Source organism: Pan paniscus, chromosome 3 (assembly GCF_029289425.2).
Source record: "Pan paniscus chromosome 3, NHGRI_mPanPan1-v2.0_pri, whole genome shotgun sequence".
In the NCBI taxonomy this organism is placed as follows: domain Eukaryota; kingdom Metazoa; phylum Chordata; class Mammalia; order Primates; family Hominidae; genus Pan; species Pan paniscus.
This window is the reverse complement of record NC_073252.2, coordinates 91,466,653-91,487,499: the sequence shown is the minus strand read 5'-3', so window position 1 is coordinate 91,487,499 and position 20,847 is coordinate 91,466,653. Positions and strand designations below refer to the sequence as shown.

Below are 20,847 nucleotides of genomic sequence, written 5' to 3'. Positions count from 1 at the left end.
AGAATTCTTCTTGGAGTAATAATCCCTTTCTAATGTGTCTTCTTAGATTCTCAGTGATAGCACTCTTAACTACAGCATTTACTATTTATTTAAAACGTAACAGAATCTCAGTAAAGCAGAGGGTAGATGACTTCACATTTAAACTGCATAATATGATAATACATATTTAAATATCTAAAAGATGTGTCTTTTTTGAAATAATGATCTTCAGCTGTGATTAAAGCTGCAGGATGACCCTTCCAGACAAACACAAACACTAGTAAATTATTTTTTGAACATTTTCTCGTATTTTCCTTTTAATTGTTTCAGGAAAGAAGATAAAACTTGTGTTTATAGCTTTTGGAAACAAAAACAAAGAAAGATATGAAAAGTAACATCCCTAGTAGAATGCTAAACCAACTTGGATGAATCTAGTCTCAAACTAATAATGCTTTTAAAAATATTCTAGCTAAAGTTAAGCAGTGTGGGTATGTGTTTGTATGTCTGTGTGTACCGAGTTCATATATATTTGTTGCTAGGCCCTGTGCTAAGTTTTTTTTTTTTTTTTTTTTTTTTTTGAGACGGAGTCTCGCTCTGTCGCCCAGGCTGGAGTGCAGTGGCGCGATCTCGGCTCACTGCAAGCTCCGCCTCCCGGGTTCACGCCATTCTCCTGTCTCAGCCTCCCGAGTAGCTGGGACTACAGGCGCCCGCTACCACGCCCGGCTAATTTTTTTGTATTTTTAGTAGAGACGGGGTTTCACCGTGTTAGCCAGGATGGTCTCGATCTCCTGACCTCGTGATCCGCCCGCCTCGGCCTCCCAAAGTGCTGGGATTACAGGCGTGAGCCACCGCGCCCGGCCTGTGCTAAGTTTTTAAGTATTTTTTTTTACTTAGTCCTTACAATGAACTATGAATTATGTGTTTTCCTCTCCATTTCATAAGTGGAGAAACTAAACCTTAGAAGTTTAAGTAACTTGTTCAGATCTCAGTTAGTAAGTACAGAAGTCAGATATTAAAGCTATGTTTTACTTATTCCGAAGGCTGTGCTCATAATCATTTTACCATATTGCAGCTATCATTCATTTTCCAAATGAACCATATAGTAGGCACTCAGGGTAATTGGTTCTAGGAAATTTTTTATATTAAAACAGTGTGAAATTTTGCTGTTTAAACTGTACTATTTACATTATAACAAGACCATATTAGTATATGTACCATGGATCTACAATTATTAACTGAATGGTATTAAACTTAATAACACTATATGAAAATGAACTTGCAGAAAAATATTGCTTTCAAACTCATATATGCATTTAATTTTTATAGCAAGATATTGGGAATTGGGTCTTTTCAGATGGAAAATCTAACCTGGATGTTTAACTCCCTTGTCCTGTATTTTCTGAGCTTTAGTTTAATCTATTTGTGAAATGAATGTAACTGTTCAGTTTCATTATTGTGAGCTGACTCATTTATCTTGATTTTAATGATGAATAAATAACTCTCTAAGATTCAATTAGGTGCTCAGAAGATGCATTTACTTTTTCAGGCCATTAAAGTACTATGGATCAGTAATTTACTAATTGATCACTAGTGACCCAAAGCATTTAATGACTCAACCAAAGTCAGAAAATTCCACCTGAGGAGAAATTTACTGACAACATGTTGATAATATTTATAAAATGTTCATAAATATTTTTCTAATAAATAATTATATGTTTTACTTTTAAATGATTATAAATTGGAATGGTTACTGATTTTAATAATGGATACTTTTAAATATCACGAAGTGAATTTTTAAAATAGAATAAAAATATCTAAAGTTTTTTATTTAGGAAAAGGGAGCTGATTATTTGTATGTGCTACACTATTTATTAAATTTAACAATTACTTGTCATATATCTATAAACAAATTCCTAAATTCTGGTCTATTTTCAACACTTGGCTATTCTATTTTCAAGGAGAAATTTCTAGCCTCCCTCTGGGAGGCATATCAGAATCATATAATGAACTTTCTCTAACAAATACGCTCTCTCTCTCTCTCTCTCTCTTTCCCATCTCTGAGTTTTGTATAGTCTTCCTAAAGAGGTGCTTCACTCCATCCTTCAGAATCAATGATACAGCAGAACACTGTAATGGATAATGAGTATGTGGTAGTCCTTTCTTATATTAGAGGTGCTGCACTGAAGCAAAATTTAAAAAAAGGCCAAGCAAGGACAGAAAACCAAACACCGCATGTTCTCACTCATAGGTGGGAATTGAACAATGAGAACACATGGACACAGGAAGGCGAACATCACACACCGGGGCCTGTTGTGGGGTGGGGGGAGGGGGAGGGATAGCATTTGGAGATATATCTCATGTTAAATGACGAGTTACTGGGTGCAGCACACCAACTTGGCACATGTATACATATGTAACTAACCTGCACATTGTGCACATGTACCCTAAAACTTAAAGTATAATAAAAAAAAAGGCCAAGGACCACTAATTCAGAAAGACAGTTCTAAAACTTCCTAAATATCAATAAACAACATAACCAGAAATAACCAAAGATAATTATTTATTCTTACCCTTCTTAGGTTTTTATGTATTTGGTCAACTCACTTGTCGACTTTTTACAACGACTTGTCACATCTTTAATCCTACTGTTATTACATAGAGAACATAGAAGATGGGAGATTAAAAATCATACTTATTTCTGTGTTTCAACCTATAGCCCATACCCAGTCTACTCTATTTATCTGCTTCCACAATACAGGAGCTGTCCCCTTTCCTAAGGCTAACCTTCCATCATTAAATGTATCAATCTCTCTCTATTTCAGATACTTAAGTTCCTGTCTCATGCATTCAACATCATCCTATTAACTAGATTTCCCATTAAAAGATTATTTGTTTCTTGTTAAAATGAAATCAAAGAGATTGAGCCCTTCCCTCTACTCTCTGGTTACTCCACATTACCACATTTTCTCTCCATTTTTATATATCCCAGTCACTCTGAGAAAACTCTTTTTTCCCCATATTGTTGGATACCCTATTCCTCATGGAAAAAGTACTTCTTAATTATTGTATTGTTGAACGTAGTGGATATACTTCAAAGCTCATCTGATCAGGTCTCTTGACATTTAGCATTGATGATTTCTCCCTCCATCACAAACACAACTTTCCCTTGAATTTCATGACATAACATACACCTCTTTCTCAGTTCCTTTTTCAAGCTCATGTTAGCAGTTCTCTGGACTTGGGCCTACATCCTTTTCTCATTTGAGCTCTTCTGCCTAGGCAATTCCGTCTGTGTTCATTACTGCTATTGTCCCCATCTACACACAATTTACAAATGTATTATTTCCAGATGTGTATCTGAGCTCTGGGGTCCAGACTGATTTATTCAACTACATAATTGACATTTCTACTAAATGACTTAAAAATACCTCAAATTTAACATTTAACATGGCCAATATCATACTTATGATATTCAACCAGTCCTCTTCTAACATCTCTTGCTTTAATGAATGGTGTCTTTTTACATAAGTCATAAAACTTGTTAGCTTCATTATCTTCTCCAGCCTATGCCCCCTATCAAATCTATCACTATTGATTTTACCTCCTGAGCATCCTAATATCCATTCATTTCTCTACTATTTCCAGCTTTCATTGTTTTCCTAGGCTCCAGCTCCTTGTAAGACTACCTGAAATCTACCTTTCTTCCTCTTCAGTCTCCCTATTGTAGCCAAAGTAGTCTTTCTATAGAGCAAATCTGATCCTGTCTCCTGCCACACTTCAAAAATTTTCAATGAATTTGCATGGCTCTTAGGAGAAAGATTAAAAACATGGTCTACACACCTTTACGTAGGCTATCCCCAACCTGCTTCAACATATTCATACTGTACCATTTTCCCTTCCAGCAGTTCTTCCTGATGCATGGTCTTTGTACATGCTGCTCCCACAGTCTGGATTGACCCTCCTGAAACTTCAGGTAAACACTCATTTATATCTATATGTCAGCTTGATTTTCATTTTCGCAGGGAAGCTATCCACTATCTCTTTGATTGGAACAATAATTTGTTTACACTATCAGAAGTTTACATCCCTCACTTTCCTAGCCACTATGACAGCTGTAATCTTACATATGTTTATATGATCTTTTCAATAATGTTTGACTCCTCCACTAGGCCATAAGCTCCATGAAAACAAGGATTGTGACTTTTAAAAAAATTACATATCACATTTTCTGGCATAGAATTCATGGTCAGTAAATACTTGCTATGAATATATGAATAAATAAAGATGGAGCCCCTACTAAACTTATATTACCTAATTATTATAAATCTCTTCCATCTTTTTGTCTGCATTCCCAACAGAGAGAGGTATTTAAATAATAAAAAGAAAATGGCAATATGAAAATTGACTGTTTTATAGCAATGATAAAAGATTAATATCCTGAATAATTATGTCAATAATTAAAATAAGGTTCTTGATTTATCAGTATATTTACACTTACATTATTTGCAAATAGCTAAGATAATTAGGCATCTACTATAGAAAATTCAATATATTACAAAATATTATATGTCAAATATTTAATGTAAAATGATTATTTAAATTTTGATTAGGACTAGCACTAAAACTGGAATATAAATACATTTTTAAAATTATTTTAATTATATAGTCATAATATTTTCCTTGAGAGAAGATACAAGATTTGCATTCTCTCAAGTCATGAGAAGGAGATGGATGGATGATACAATGGAGCATGACTAATAAGCAATATAATCACTGTATCTTAGAAGCTTAGAGAAATTGAAATACATTTACTCTAAATTTAATCTAAAATAAATGATTATATGTAACAACTAAAGATCTAATTTATTCTTGAATATAATGCTAAGAACATTATATTGGTAAGATTAATAGCATGCATTTAGTTAGTGCTTACTATATACCAAGTGTCATGTGTTTCACATGCATTATTTTAACATTACACCAAGTCCAGTTGCTTTTTCTAAGATGAAAATTTTGCATTTTAAATATTCTAATTATTATAAAACTTTGATTTTATAATGAATCAATACCTGCTTCCCTGTACTCTTTATTAGATGTTTTAGTTTTGTCATCCATACATTATGTTATCAATCTAAATAGATCTGCCCTATGACAAGCTTTCAAACTTTTTCCAAAGATATGATTTTCTGTCCCTCAAAATACTTGTCATTCTCCTGTGAACACAGTCTAAATAATCAGTTTCCTTAATTGATATAAATTATATACTTTTTAAATAAAATTGGAGGCTGTATCATTTTTATTAGGTGATTTTTAATACTGCCTTGTGCTAAATTTAAGGTCAAATAAAATTTTAAAAATATTTTTAAAATAAACACTATCAAACTAATAGCCCACATAGTCTTATGCAATTGAAGCAAATGTTAGATTTTATATTTGTCTCTTTAATTTCATTCTTTGGTTCTTTTGTATTTTTCACATCTACTGTAATCTATACTTCTCATTCATTATGTCAACTTTATTTTACCAGGTTTGAGCCATTCAGAAGTTGAGGAGCAAGCCTTTAATTCTTCATTCACATTACTAGTAGAGTATTGATGAAACATACATTGGCAAGTTCAAAGTATGGCAATATGCCTCTAAAGTTCTATGCACTTTGATGATAGCTCACTAGTTAACACTTTAGATATAGCTTTTCAATCACCTATAAATATTCCTTACTACACTGCCATCAAGCCACGTTTGTCTATAGGGTTTAAAGTGCTTTGTAAAAGGCATTATTGAACTCAAAATACATATTTAATCAGATATTCATTTGATCCTGAATAGCTAATGCTATCAAAAACATGAACTGCTATTTTAATCATCTAAAACACATCTGATTAATAATCCATTCTGTAATTTAATCTGAGAATAAAATCAAACTCACTGCTCTATCAGAATGAAAATTTTATTTCTGATTTTGAATATGACAATTCCAAACTAAATATCACCTCTGTTTTTCATGTTTTGTACATATTGCTTGTAGTAATTCATGTATCACTTCAGGAAATGCTTTCATTTCAACTTTAAATATTTTCTACAGAAAGCAGAAGGAAAATAGTTACTGAAGAGTTTTGGCACACATTTCACAAGTACTAGGTCTACTTCTGTCTATCTAACTTACTAAACTGTTTCCTTCTCTTGCTCTTCAAGAGAATAAATTTTTGTAAATATTTGAAATTTCTTGATAGTTTTCTTAAATATTATTTGATTTTATTTGGCCTTTAAATAATATTACAATGTAAAGATTCCAGGTTTGCTTGGGAGAAAGTAAGGATTGAAGAAATGCTAAAGGAAGGAAGAAAGGGTGGAAGAAAAAGGGAAGGAGGAAAAATAGGAGGGAGATGGAGAAGAAGGAAGGAAAGAAGACAAGAAGGAAGGGAAGGGGAAGGGAAGGGGAAGGGAAGCGAAGGGAAGGGAAGGGAAGGGGAGGGCCAAGACTACTAATTACGCCTTTAAGTATCCTTTACAGATTCTGATATATAGTATTTTTATTACCACTAATTTTAAAGATAATTTTTGTTTCTTTTTCTCTTTTCTACAGTTGTTTAACATGATGATTTCTTAATTTCAGGTGAAAAGCCTTCTCTTACTGTTCTTCTAAATTTCTAGTTTTATTGTAGTTTGATGAGGGAACACTATTTGTAATAAAGTACTTAAATGGAACTTAATAGTGTTTTCTTTGAGGCCAATCAATATATGATTGACTTTTGTCAATGTTCCATGTATGCTTGAGAAAATGGCATATTATGAGGGTGTAGTGTTTGATCCATATCCCAAAAATGTATCTTATTTAATCTATTCTTTATGTTATTTATTATTGTGTAGATTTTGTTATATTTACTGTGTTTTTCTATGTAGCATGTTTTCTTTGGTATGTTTTTCTTTTACTATCTAGAAAGATTTGCACTTTTATTATAGTTTTTAACCTCAATATTTAAAAATTTTATTATGCCTTTACTCCTTTTTTTCCAGTTAACGTTTTGAAAATTTTAAATAAAATCTGTTACTTCCACTTATTCCCTAAAGTGCATTATGATATCCTATTTTCCCCTACTTTCCCCCTTTCCTTTGATTTTTTAATACCATTCTTTCATTTTTAGAACACATGATGATTTAATATTATTATCTAATCCATGTCTCCAACTTTGCTTACTATTAGATATTTTGCCAAAGATTCTCCTGTTATCTTTTGGTTGAATGAAGCTCATTCTGTAATAAACCCTGTTTGGTAATACTTTACTATATTCTAATATGCTGATGGATTAAATATGAAAGGACATTTAAGATTTTTGGATATTCATATCCAAAAGAATTTTGTAAAAGAATTCAATTATCACTTAATAAGTATTTTTATTACCACTACTACAGTGATATTGAATGTTTTTTCTTTTTTTGTATGTGATTTCATTTTCAGCCATTCTTTTGGGAATTACTCTAGCTCTTCAGAATTAATTGGGTAACTTTTATGAAATGTCTTAATCATTTGGCCTACTCTTTCCTGAAATTAAGAAAACAGGCAGGAGATAACATTATTAATTTGTTTGTAAACAAATTACATTTTTTGTCATATAGGACATATATTTAATTGTCTTCTATTTCTTCTTGGGTCAATTTTAATGATGGGATGTTTTCCTTGATAATAATTCATGTCATACGTTTCTTTCAAATAATTAGGATAAAGTTGTACTTACTGTTCCATCATGCTTGTGAAAATTTTTCTTAATTGTGGTGTACACATTTTTTTGATACTTTTATTTATGCATTTCATTTTCCAAAACCAGACATGCCCAAGGCTTGTTTTTGTTTTATATCTTTTCAAAGAACTGTTTTTTCCCTTCAATTAACCCTATTGATTTATGAATTCTAAAATACAGATTTTAATGCATTTTAACTCAAGCTTTAATGGCTTCATATTTTGTTTATTGAGTTGAAGGCTTGATTCATTATTTTAATTTAGTAATTAAGTAGAGTTTAAAGATGAACACGTTTCTGTAAGCAAAGTTTTAAAAACAATTTACATGTAGTGCTTTTGTTATCATTATTTTCTAAATAGTGTATACTTTTAGTTTTTATTTCCTCTTTGCTCTAGGAACAGTGTGTGAGAGTTTTTGCTCATTTGCTGTTTTTACTTCCAAGTGGTTTGAGATTTTGTCTTTGTTTAAAATGTTATTCATCTTAATTTTATTGTATTTTAATCTGGTAATTTGTTAGGTATTACTTATGTTGTATATAAATTTTGGAGTTGGGGGCACATGATGTATTATCAATTTTTGTAATTAACCTATGGGTCTTCACTGTCTATAGGACACAAATTTATATAAAATATATATTAATTGTACTATTTATATTATATTTAATAAAGTTGTAAAATGTTATCCTTTCAGTCTTCTCTATCAAAACTCACCTGTTGATGGTCCATGATTCATAAGTAACTTACAGATGTGGTTATGTTCAACCACAGTTTTAAAATACTTCAGCCAGAATTCAAAATTAGTAGAGTCTACATAGAAATTCAAACTTACAATTTCATGTGAAAATTGTTGGAGTCTGTTTCAAGCAACTTGTTGAATTTGAGAGACAGTGCCCCCTTGGAAAGTTCATGAGATCTTCAATTCACTTTAGCTCTCACAATTCAAGCACATTGTGTGCATAGGTACTATACCCAACTTTACTTTTATACCTTAACAGCCTGATCTCTATTAGGTATTTGAATTTATTATCCTTCATTTTTTCTCTTGGTTTATTAGTCTAACTGATCAGCACGGCAGATTACATAAGATAGCCACAAAGTTCTTCCTATTCTGGTATTCCTGCCCCTTTGCAATGTACTGTTCAGCTCTTCCAACAATTGGTGCAGTCTATTTCCCTATCCTTTAACTCTGGGATTAGCCAGGAACTTGCTTTGATCAACGGGAGAAAAGCAATGTGATACAAACAGAGCATTGGAGGGCTGGCACAATGGCTTGCCATCTATCTTGCTGTGCCAGGAACCCTGCATCACCATGTGAATGAGTCCTAATTTGCTTGCTGAAGAGTGAGGAGCCATGCAGAAGATAACAGAAGTGCTGCTACTGAGCCACAACAGCAACTTGGCAATGAAATATTATGCTTCCTGCTGAGCTCATACCCTGCTCTTTTCTGCAGTTTGTACCCTTCCAAATTAGGACAATTAATGGATTTTGTCAGGGTCACGTGAAAAACAGCACTTTCTTAGGAGTGTGCTTTTTTGAAATCTGCCAATTCCTGGTTCATGGAGGGTACCCTTACTTAATTTAGAGTACTGTTGGTAAAATTTCCTCTAATTTTCTATTTATTTGTCATATCATATGAGATCTAAAAAGTGGAAGGTCAAGGTAGATGCTTATGTTTTCTTCAACATCTTAAGTAAATAGATATTTCAAAAATTTTAAAAATTTCTTTAATGGAATAATTTTAAAATATCTTCCAAGCTCAGTAGAAAACAAATATTTCGACAGGGCTTACACATGATAAGTCAGTGAATATTATTTTCAAGTACTTATAATGTTATTCATTTCCCAAGTTTTAGGTATTAAAAATGTGGGAAAAGGAATTTTCTAACTTGGATTCCCAATGAAATGCAGTAATTTAAATTATGTTAGTGTATTTAGCTGAACATGGAAGTTGGGCCAATATAAAAACAAAACATAAAAGTGAAACTTTTATATACCACAGAATGGCTAATAAGTTTACCATTTATAAAACATAGGGAAGCAAAACTAAGATGAAAAATAAATAAGTTTAAACACTGAACTGTAAAAACTATGTATGAATATATTCTAGTTTTTAAAGGGTCAAATTATATAAAATCAGCCTATTTTCTTCCTGCAGGTAAAAGAAACGCCCAAAATATCACTGGCTTAAAAATAACATGGAAGAAGTTCCCTGGCTGACTGTCCCAGGTTTATCACGCTTCCAGAGTTAAGAACCAAACTTATTTTACTTATTTTCTCTTGTTGCTCTGTGCTCCTCAGTACATAGCTTCCAATTCATGTCTTTAGAGGGCTGCTTGAACACAAGTCATCCTATTAACATTCCAGCCAGAAGAAAGGAGGAAGATAAGAATAAGAATAAAAATCCTTCCTTCAAGAACATTTCTCAGAGGCATCACATGATATTTCTGCTTAAATATCATTGGCTACAATTTAGTCACACGACCACACTAGCTAAGGAGAGAAACTGGGAAATTCATATTGTGGGAAGTCTGTATCTGGCTATTGTGATTCAGGAGCTGTATTACTAAGAAAGGAGAGAACAGATATTTATAAACAATTAACAGTCATCACTACATTTCCTCATATGTAAACACTGTTTTGAGATTGAAAAAGTTCTTTTAGACCCTTTTCTATTTTTACATATACACAGGTATGTACATTTTTTCCATAAACCTTATCATAATGTAATGTAATCTTAGAGAAACACACGTTTATCCGTACCCAATCTTTCTAAATACTGCACAGAATTTTGAGCAATAATTATTTTTGTCACTTTTGTATTTTTAACACAGTGATAGCACATGAATAGATGCTCAATAAGTGTTTATTGATTATGAAGTTACTCTAATTGACATATTTTCGCTTTGAAGGACTTTTTTGAATGTTTCCTTTTTCTTACCTATTATAATTAATAGATGTTTGATCTTGCAATTTGAGTATATTCATTTGAAAAGTGTTTCTTGGGTTTTGCCACACTGATGTTTCTCAAAATTAGTATGTTTCATTATTTCAATAGATTTTTTTCTCTGACAGCACAATAGTGACAAAAACATCATGATTAGTTTAGTTTATGTGTGATAAGTCTTATTGCTACACTGTTTCTCAGAAACCACGTGCTATTTCTTCACCTAGCTCCCTCTTTAGCAGGCCTCCAAGTCAACTCACATGCTGATCTCCCTTTAAAGTCCTTATAGGAACAATTTAGTTTTCACTAGTCTCTGAACCAGCTTTTATCTTCCAGCCTGATTTGTTTTCACTAGTCTCTGAACCAGCTTTTATCTTCCAGCCTGATTATATATACTGAAAAATACCTAGTTTTCCTTTTCTAATGTATTTTCACCTGAGTTTGTGACATTGCCTCCCTAGAGTTTACAGTTATCCTTCATTTCTCTGTTTTTCTGTATCTCTCCTATGGGACTTATCCCATAATATCTGTTTTATATTCTCAATTTCAATATAAACTTCTTGATATAGGTATTTTATCTTCGTAGTCTTCTGTCTCCGTAAATATTTTCACATTGCTTTGCCCACAGTCATTTTCCAAAAATGTTCTCCAAGAAAGATCTCTCTCTCTCTCTCTCAACTTACTTGCTCTGCTTGTTCTTTGCAATTTGGTAGTAATAAGTGCTTTTATATAACCTTCAATTCCAGCATTCAAGGAATAGATTCTTGGCTATATACTGCCTGAAAAAAAAAAGTCTCTCCCATTTTGTCATTGACTTAAAGGTTTTTTTTCCATATGAAGCTCTTAACCAGGCACTCTGACCTTGGTAGCTTGGGTTCTAATATTTTCAGCCCACATGTGTGGGATAAACCTCCATTTATGCCAGCTGTGCTGCAACCCTGCTCATGATGTATCACCACTTTCCTTTCGCTGAGGCCAAATCTAAGACTCAGACAAGGTAAATAGCTTGCCTGAGATTATAGGTGAACAAATTGTGGAGTTGGCCATGTCCCCTATAATATGCTTGATAAATTTGATTAACTTTTTGCCTTATGGTTTCTGTATAATCTCTTCCTTCTAATTACTTCCCCAGTATTTATTCATTGCTCTATTTTTTTCAGCACATATGTCCTTTTTAATTCTTACTCTTATTTTTCTGAGTTCTGATTTATACCTAAGCAATACTCATACTAGGGAAGTAGGATAAAGAGATTTCACAGACATGGTGGTAAGTGTATATGTATATAATTGAACATATAAGGCATTATAGGGAATTATTTAAATTAGAGTTGAAGGAAAACTATTGGAGGGTTATAGGGAGAGTGTAATACGATCTGACATTTTAAAACAATCACTTTGGCTGCTCTGTTAAAAATAGATTTTTTAACAGAAATAGGAAAAAGAGCAGTAGCTTGGTGAGCAGTTAAAGGGCCATTGAAATAGTCCTAAAGAGAGAAAAATAGTGGCTTTCGAGTGGTGAGAAGTGATCGTATTTATATTTATGGTATATTTCAGATTTACAGCCAGACAAATTTGCTGATGCATTGTATATAAGGCATGACAGAGAGAAGAGAATTCAAGGACAACTCAAAGGTTTTGCACTGAGTAACTTGAAAATTGGAGTTGCTATACACTACAACAGACAAGGATGGGGGAAAGGGGTGAAATCAGAAATTCAGTTTTGAACACTTAATGTTTGAGGTACCCATTAGAAATGGAAAATGCTGAAGGCATTGTGAGAAATAAAAGCCTGTAGTTCAGGTGAGAGGTCTGGGTTAAAGAAACAATTAGGGAAGTGGTCTACTTATAGATGATAATTGAATCCATAAGATGGGATGAGTCCACCAAAAGTTGAAGTATAGATAGTAAAGCAAGTGGTGGATATGTGTTGATCTCTTCTCTCTCTCTCTCTGTCTCTGTCTCTGTCGTTCTGTCTCTCTCTTCTCTATAGAGCTGCTTAGCTCTTGAAGAACAAGAACTCTGTGTTCTATACTTTATGTATTCTCCAAAATTCCACCTACACATTAGGCCCCAATAAATGCTTATTGAATGCTAAGTGGGGGAAAAAGTTACCAGTTATAAATCACAGTAGCATTAGAAGAGGCTTAAAAATATATTGTTTCTATAATTCCCAAGAGGTAATGCTATATCTTTGAAGAAACAGACCATCAGAAAGAGTTTTCCAGTCATGTAGAGACTTCTTCAATTTTCTAAGAGGCCATCTGAAGGCTGCTTATGGGCAAAGAATACAGAAGCAATCGCTGACTGAAATGCCCAAACTGCAAATACACATTTCAATCAAATGCAAATCACGGATAAAAGAACTAGAATTGAGTCAATTTTTATCTTCATTACAGTAAAATTTTCAATCATTGTAGAATTCACTTAATGTAGCTATTATAGATGTTTTAGGAGCTCTGCAGGGGAGGGGAATGTAAGCTCTTTGTTAATAAGAAGATAACTAGCTCCCAGAAACAGTTTGTCTCTATGAGAAGTAAATCAATTCTGGCTGTTCTCCTAGTGATTCTGTGCAGTATCAAATGAAATATAAAATGAGTAGGAGAGACACTCAGATGTCCTCACACTGCTAGAGGGAGCCTCTGAAGCCAAACTGCAGTCACCTCCTACCTGGACACAGCTGAGCCTTGTTAGGTCTCCGGATTTTTTTTGTTCTTAGTTAAGAAAACCTTTACTCATTTTAAAGCCTGCCATTACAAAATTACCAAATTACAAAAAGAAAACTCAGGATCATTGAGACTAAGAACAACTGAAATCTGAAGTATCCAAATGGCAGGCAAGAGTAAGTCCGCAGTTATCTTTCAAGGTATGGCTCGTGGCTCTGCTTCCAAATATTCATTCTGAATATTTGTATGTCAAGTTAAAAAAAAATCCTTTAAATGAGGTTGGAACATTGATTGCTAGAGTGAGTGAATATTTAAAGGTTCCATTTGTGGTTTTAATGTTGTACCAAAGGATGTTTCTATTTCTCTTTAATATTAAAATTAACCTTTTCATTTAGTAAAGTATTCACCATTGCAAAAACAGAGAAAGAGGAAATATATTCCATATTGCATCAACTACCTTTCTAGGCTATAATAAATTTTTATTATTCTCTTTTACTTGTAGCATATTTCTCTATGTTTATAATTTCCAGACTAACGTAGACTAGAACTGGCATGTTAAATAAAAATAACCAAGCAATCTAAACACAATACCTCACAATTATGCCCATAGAACATAGAGAATTTCATATCCGAAATGCCCTTTAAAAGTTATTTATAGTATCCTCCCCCAAATCTGTAACCTCTTATATGCTTGGATGTTATCTTACTCATTAATTTTATCTCCAAACCATGATCAGGGATAGATGAAATTCTAGGTAACAAATGGAATTTCAATAGCCAACCGTGGATTTCAGGATTTATCTATCCTTAAGTTGTCAGATTTTCTCATCATAGCTTCAGCTGGATAAGCTGTAACCCACCAAATCTTTTTATTTGTAATATTTTACTGAAGTTTTGTTTGTCCTTGTCTATAAGTTCTCCTTAAATCTAAGAGCCATTCCTGGATGGTATCATTCCCTTTGGCAAATGTTCACTCTCTGTTCTTTAGTTTTGATTCCAGACTTATTATTCACCACTTATCTGCGCTTGCCATCTATTAGGCCAAGTACTTAATGATTCAAGTTCTTTATCTGATTGAATTGCTCCTTGCTGTTTGCAATGTCTGCCAATTAAATATCACCTGCAAATTTAGAAAATTGCTCCTACAGCCATTCACTAAGTCATTTGCATCTACATAATTTATTTCCTTTCACAGATCTCTCTTTATCCTTTTCCTTCATTAGTGTTAAAATCCTTCCTTATCAACAACAAATATTTTTGGCCATGTTTTCCTCTTGTACTTATATACAAACAGGTTGTATGATCTCCCACATCTATATTTTAGTTTCATCCTATATGCATATCCAGTGGATTTTGAACACGTACCATTCAGACGTGCAAACATGTATTCTTATGACCACATGTATTTTTTTTAACTTCCTGCCTGTGTACAGCTGACATACTCTGGGAAACTCAATCTGTCTATTATTACTTGTTTAATCTCACGTAAGAATGAAAGTCTTAGCCACTGTCCAATTTAAAGTCTCTATAAGGGCTTCCCTTCTTTTTACATATTTTACTCTGTTCCCCTTTGCAAAGCTATCTCCTCATTTCACAAGGCCTGCAAGCATTTATCACTGGGCAGTCACTGGCAGGTGTGTTGTAGCAGGGAGGTTCTTCTTCGGTGGGCAAAGTCTTCTTGGCCCATACATATATTTTCAAGGCTGGTTTGCAGTAATGAAAATATGTAAGACTCTTTTGTGTGATCATGGAACATTTTTTATGGCTTTCAGGCACCCAGCTGAGAACGCTTCTTCATTCACAAGCGTTGCTCCTCATAACAGGACCTTCTCTTGATCCCAGTGGGTGGTGGGCTCTCCCTGCACAAGGAGGCCATTTCCTCTGGCCTTTGTCCTTGCCAGCTCTTCCTCCTTCTCTAGACTGTGGGAATCTTAGGTGTTCTTGCCACCCTAAGTTTGACTACCTAGGAAATGGTGGGTCAGAATGGTGGGAATTGTGCCTCCCTGCAGCATGTTCTGCTGGCATAGAGAGATAGGCTCGACTTTATGGGAAGAATGCCTGATCCATCCCAACTGCCCCTGGCATGCCCCTCTCCAGTGTGGGTGGAAAAGGGGACAACTCATCACATTCTCAGGTTCTCTGAACTCTCTTCCCAAAGTTAACCCTCTCCTCCCTCTAGTTTTTAAATTATTTCCCCTCGCAGCAAAAATAATTAACACCTGTTCTCCTTACCCATGCTCAGGTGGAACAATTTAGGACCTTAAATAATCATTCTGTGCATGATCTTCCTATTAATCCAACATTCTCAATGAAGTTTTTATAATGGAAGTGATGGAAATACCTATGTTTCCTAAACTTTTAGAAATTCTCAACATTATTCACTTGGGTTCCAGATGCTCACTGACTAATTGTTCCTAGACAATTCCATGAGAATGTTCCTCAGGTACCACAAAATCAAAATGCCTATAGCCAAATTCTGTGTCCCTGTTGCCCTTTTCCAATCTGCTTTTCCTTCTGCATCCCCTATTTTTGTTGTGGAGTGTCCATCTGCTCATTTTCCTCTGCTAAATTTCTCACCAAGTCTCAACCCTTCCTTCTTTTCTCCTCCAAGTTATCAATTTCTATTATTATGCCATAGAATGTGGAAGTCAGTGTGACGATTCCTCAGGGATCTAGAACTAGAAATACCATTTGACCCAGCCATCACATTACTGGGTATATACCCAAAGGATTGTAAATCATGCTGCTATAAAGACACATGCACACATATGTTTATAGCGGCACTGTTCACAATAGCAAAGACTTGGAACCAACCCAAATGTCCAACAACGATAGACTGGATTAAGAAAATGTGGCACATATACACCATGGAATACTATGCAGCCATAAAAAAGGATGAGTTCATGTCCTTTGTAGGGACATGAATGAAACTGGAAACCATCATTCTCAGCAAACTATCACAAGGACAAAAAACCAAACACTGCATATTCTCACTCATAGGTGGGAATTGAACAATGAGAACACATGGACACGGGAAGGGGAACATCACACTCCGGGGACTGTTGTGGGGTGGGGGATGGGGGGAGGGATAGCATTAGGAGATATACCTAATGCTAAATGACAAGTTAATGGGTGCAGCACACCAACATGGCACATGTATACATATGTAACAAACCTGCACATTGTGCACATGTACCCTAAAACTTAAAGTATAATAATAATAAAATAAAATAAAGAATATTAACTTTCCTCAGACTCATTCTTTTTGTTAGTCTCCTGTTACTGTTGTTTTAATGTAGACATTCCATTATTCCTCCCTAGATTGTTGAAAAAGCCATTTGTTTTTTTCTCTTCCTCACTCCAATGCATTCTCAGGCCTACCTCAGCTATCTTTCTTAAACGTAAGTTAAATCACATTTTTCTCTTTTGTAAAACTCTTTTATAATTTGTACTGGCTAAATGATAAAGTGCAAACTATTTATCAAGGCAAACATGCTTTTATAATTATCCCTATTGTTGCCTCTTATACTCCTACTCATCTGAAGACCTAGCTTAAATTTCTCTTCTTCTGTGAAATCTTTTCAACTCCCCAGGCAGAAGCTGCCATTCGGCCCCTGGGTTGCCATGGCACCCTGTATGTATTACCCTATGGCATTTTTCACATTGTGTTTTAATTATTTATCTACACATTTGTTTTTCGTGTGCACTTAGAGATCTTTGAAGGCCGAGGAACAGTATCTTCCACTCCTTTGTATCTATGATGCCAGGCACAGTGCCCAGAATACAACATGCATTCAAAAACATGTGCAGATAAATGGATGAATTTAGGGCATTCTGCTGTGTGCTTGGCATACAAAGTAAACATAACCTTAGTCTTCTGATTTCCAAAACAGGGACTATGCAAAAAGAAGGTCTCTCTCTCCCCCCATCTCTCTCGTTCTCTCTTCCTGAGATTGTATATATGCCCATTTATAGATATAGATGTAGATATATATAGATAGATGTGTAACATTACACAAAAGTAATTTGAAAAGAAGTGGAATAGGTGTTCTCAGAGGACGAGATTACTAAGAGATGGGAGTAGTTTGAAAGCTTTATGGGACAAAGTGCAAGTTTAGCTAGGGTTGAGAAATGAAAGGTGCCCATAGTGAGTATGGGCAGTCTAGGCAGATTAAAGCTGAATGTCATCTAAATGGAGTGTGATTAAATGCAAGAGGGAAGTGAGATATAGACTGTAGAGTATATTGCAGTCCTTTCTAAAAGTTTTAATTTTTTATGGAAAGAAGACACAGGTGTTTGAGAAAGAAGTGTGAATTTCGAGAAGTTTAGAAATGCAAATCTTTTACATCTCACCCCAAATCTTTCTCTATGTAATCTTATGTTTTGTCTTCTACTCATACTCTGTCTGAACTCCTATCTGAACCTTCTTCAAATATGCAGGTTTAAAAAAAACAGCTCTGAACTGTTTGAGTATTGTTTTTCTCACTGACATGTAACTGGGTTTATTTAAATGCTTTGCAGACAAAACTTATATTAAAACTCTGTTTTTCTCTGGAAACTGGTAAAGGAGTTAAGCACTTGGATGCTGGAGCCAGACTTCCTAAATTTGAATAATTAATTCTCTACAACTTGGCTATGTGACTATGGGCAAGTTACTTCACCTCTCTCTGTTTCATCATCTACAATATTGAGATAATAGTAGTACTTATCATTGTGAGTACTGAGAGGTAATAAATACATAGTATGTGAGACTGTGTCAGGAATAAGTAAGCTCTATATCAGTGCTAGTATAGTTGTTATTTGGTCAGTTTCAAGCTATGCTTTTAAATTCCTTGTGGGTTTTGTGTTAATTGCAGTGTTGTCAAATCTATTATTGATGACAAGTATGTCATCAAATTCTGGTGATGTTCTACTTTATTATGAAATACAAGATATAAAATAATTCCAAGCATATATAACACATTTACATTATTTTGTAAAATAAAATATATATCAATCATATTTCATAAACTTAACTTTCTAAAAAATTATTAACTGCCCTTCTCCATTGCAATATATTTGCTTTCGGATTTATACTGCCTACTAGTTTCTCCCTTTGAAACTCTAAGTTCATATCTTTTATATCTATCCAGTGGGGTCTTAGTATTTTCTTGTTGATTTTTACTTCATGTAGCAGTGAAGCGGTGACACAAACAAGTCACCATTACACTTTTACAAATATTTTCTAGCATTTTGTTTGTAGTTTAATTTAGTTCATTATGATTTTGTATTACTGTCGATTTAAATTTTTGTGTACATGTAACTATTGATAGTTTCCTGTAACTTATTCTATTGTTTTTAAGCCCCTGAAGGATATCTTTTGTTTTTCCTGTTTGGTATCTACTTCCCCTTCCTCTGATAACAGCATCCTACTTTTCCTTGGGATTCACTACTCCCCGAGGCTTGCTCTAGGTGTTTTGCGTGTAGCTACCCCTACTCTCAGTGCTCCACCTGGGCAAGTGGTGTAGGCCTGGCATTGAGAGCACTGCCTCCTCTTGAACACAATACTTCATAGTCAGAGCCAGTGAATGTTAAAGCTGAGGCTCTGTATTGGAACTGCAGGTAAAAGAGAATCTATGTTTATATTGGGATAGATAAGAGGATGAAATCTAAGCCTAAGAGCTACTAAAAGTCACTTTACTGCCAAGAGAGGAGAGCCTGCCTGAGAACTGGGGCAACACACACACAAAAAAATCACAGCTGAGAGATGGAGCAAGCGATACCAAAGCCTGATGAAAGGAGCCTGGATCTCATCCCTGAATAGGCCAGTTTTGTGAGAATTAAATTATCTTTTCACTTCAATTGGATTGTCATTTGCAACCAAAGACACCTAATTAATTTAGCTTAGAATACATGAGCAGGTTATTTTCAAGATAGAGAATACCTTTTTTAAGAAATGGGGAAGGAGCAAAGAATTTGAAAGAGACTGAAAATAAAAGAGAAGTAGGGATAAAGAAAGGTAGAGGGGCAATTTAAACTTCATCTATATGCAGACTGGCCTCAAATGCATGCGTCCATTCCATATCCTTACCCGAACTCCAGACTCATATATCAGATTACTTATTTCATTTTCCATTTGGATAGCTCCAAAGAGGTATATCCATAGTTGTTAAGAGAATGGAATCAAACAATTTAAGCTAATATCCTGGTTCTTCCAGTTATTGGCTATGTGACCTTGAGCAAGGTATTTAAATTCTCTAAGCCTTGATGTCTTAAATCTACATAATGGGTATATTAACTATCTATTTCATCAAATTAGTAAGAGCATGTAAGGAGTCAATACCTGTAAAGCTTTAGAATAGCATCTGGGTATTATTACTGATTTCTAAAATAGTAGTTTTGATTCCACATTCTGCAACTCCTGGCCAAATATTTCCTTCATTCGTTTCTTCTGTGCCAATAAATGGTACCATTCTCAATTAACTTGAAGTACAGTGAGAGTAGCTGAATATAACAAGCTGTTTAATTAATGGACAAAATATTTAAAATAATAGGAACAAAAGCTCAAAGTGTAGTCTTTCAACAAAGATAAAAACATTTTATATAAAGTCCAAATTTAGTAGGCTATAGTAGGTTAATTGATTTTATTAAAGAGCAATGAGATCCCATTGAATGGTTATTAATTAGGGGAGTGTTATTACCTAATGTATGCCATGTGGCCACCATTCATTCTTTTATGTACAAATATTTTCTAGATATTGAGGCTTCAGTAGTAAACCAAATATATGAAATCTCAGACCAACTTCAGCTTACATTTTACCAGAGGAAGACAAATGAACAAGTCAGTACATAATAAAATAATTGTAAGTGTTATAAAAAACAATAAAACAGAATAAGAGAGATAGGTAGTACAAAGGATGGAAGTTGTTCTTTTGAAGAGGGTGGCAATGGCAGTCCTCTCTAATAAGCTTTAAGCAAATGCTGAAAAAAAATGAGGTGGACAGAGAAATATCATTTTAGGCAGATAGGAGAGACAGAAATTGAAAAGGCCAAGTTCAATGAGTATAAGGAAGTACAAGGGGTACCATAAGCTTGGAGCATGGTGACAGAGGGAGAGATAAAGAGATCACAAAGGGAATTGATTGGGCAGATTATGTAGACAATTTTAAGGACAGTTTTTACTCTGAGTGGGATGGAAACCCATCAAAAGTCTTCTAGCAGGAAAATGACTGGATCACTCTGGCTGCTGTGTTAAAGTATATTGAAGGCAGTCAAGAGTGGAAAGGGAGAGTAATTGGACCTCTACAGCTACAATCCAGAGAAGAGATAATTGTGGCTAGGAACAAGATAGTGAGTGGAGCTGGGGAAAATGGAAATAAAGGCTGTTTTTTTTGTTTTTGTTTTCGTTTTCTGCTGCTGTGGCTGAAAAGACAAAATTAAAAAGGGATGAGTTTAGAAGAGATTGTTGGCTTTGGTCTTTTTAAAATTTTTTTTATATATTTTTATTATACTTTAAGTTCTAGGGTACATGTGCACAATGTGCAGG

The 20,847-nt window shown here is 34.2% G+C and overlaps 1 protein-coding gene across 5 annotated transcripts in view; it reads right to left on the bottom strand.

Moving 5' to 3' along the window:
• GRID2 (glutamate ionotropic receptor delta type subunit 2) overlaps positions 1-20,847 on the bottom strand; it is a 1,507,251-nt gene that overhangs the window by 348,657 nt on the left and 1,137,747 nt on the right. The window lies entirely within an intron of this gene.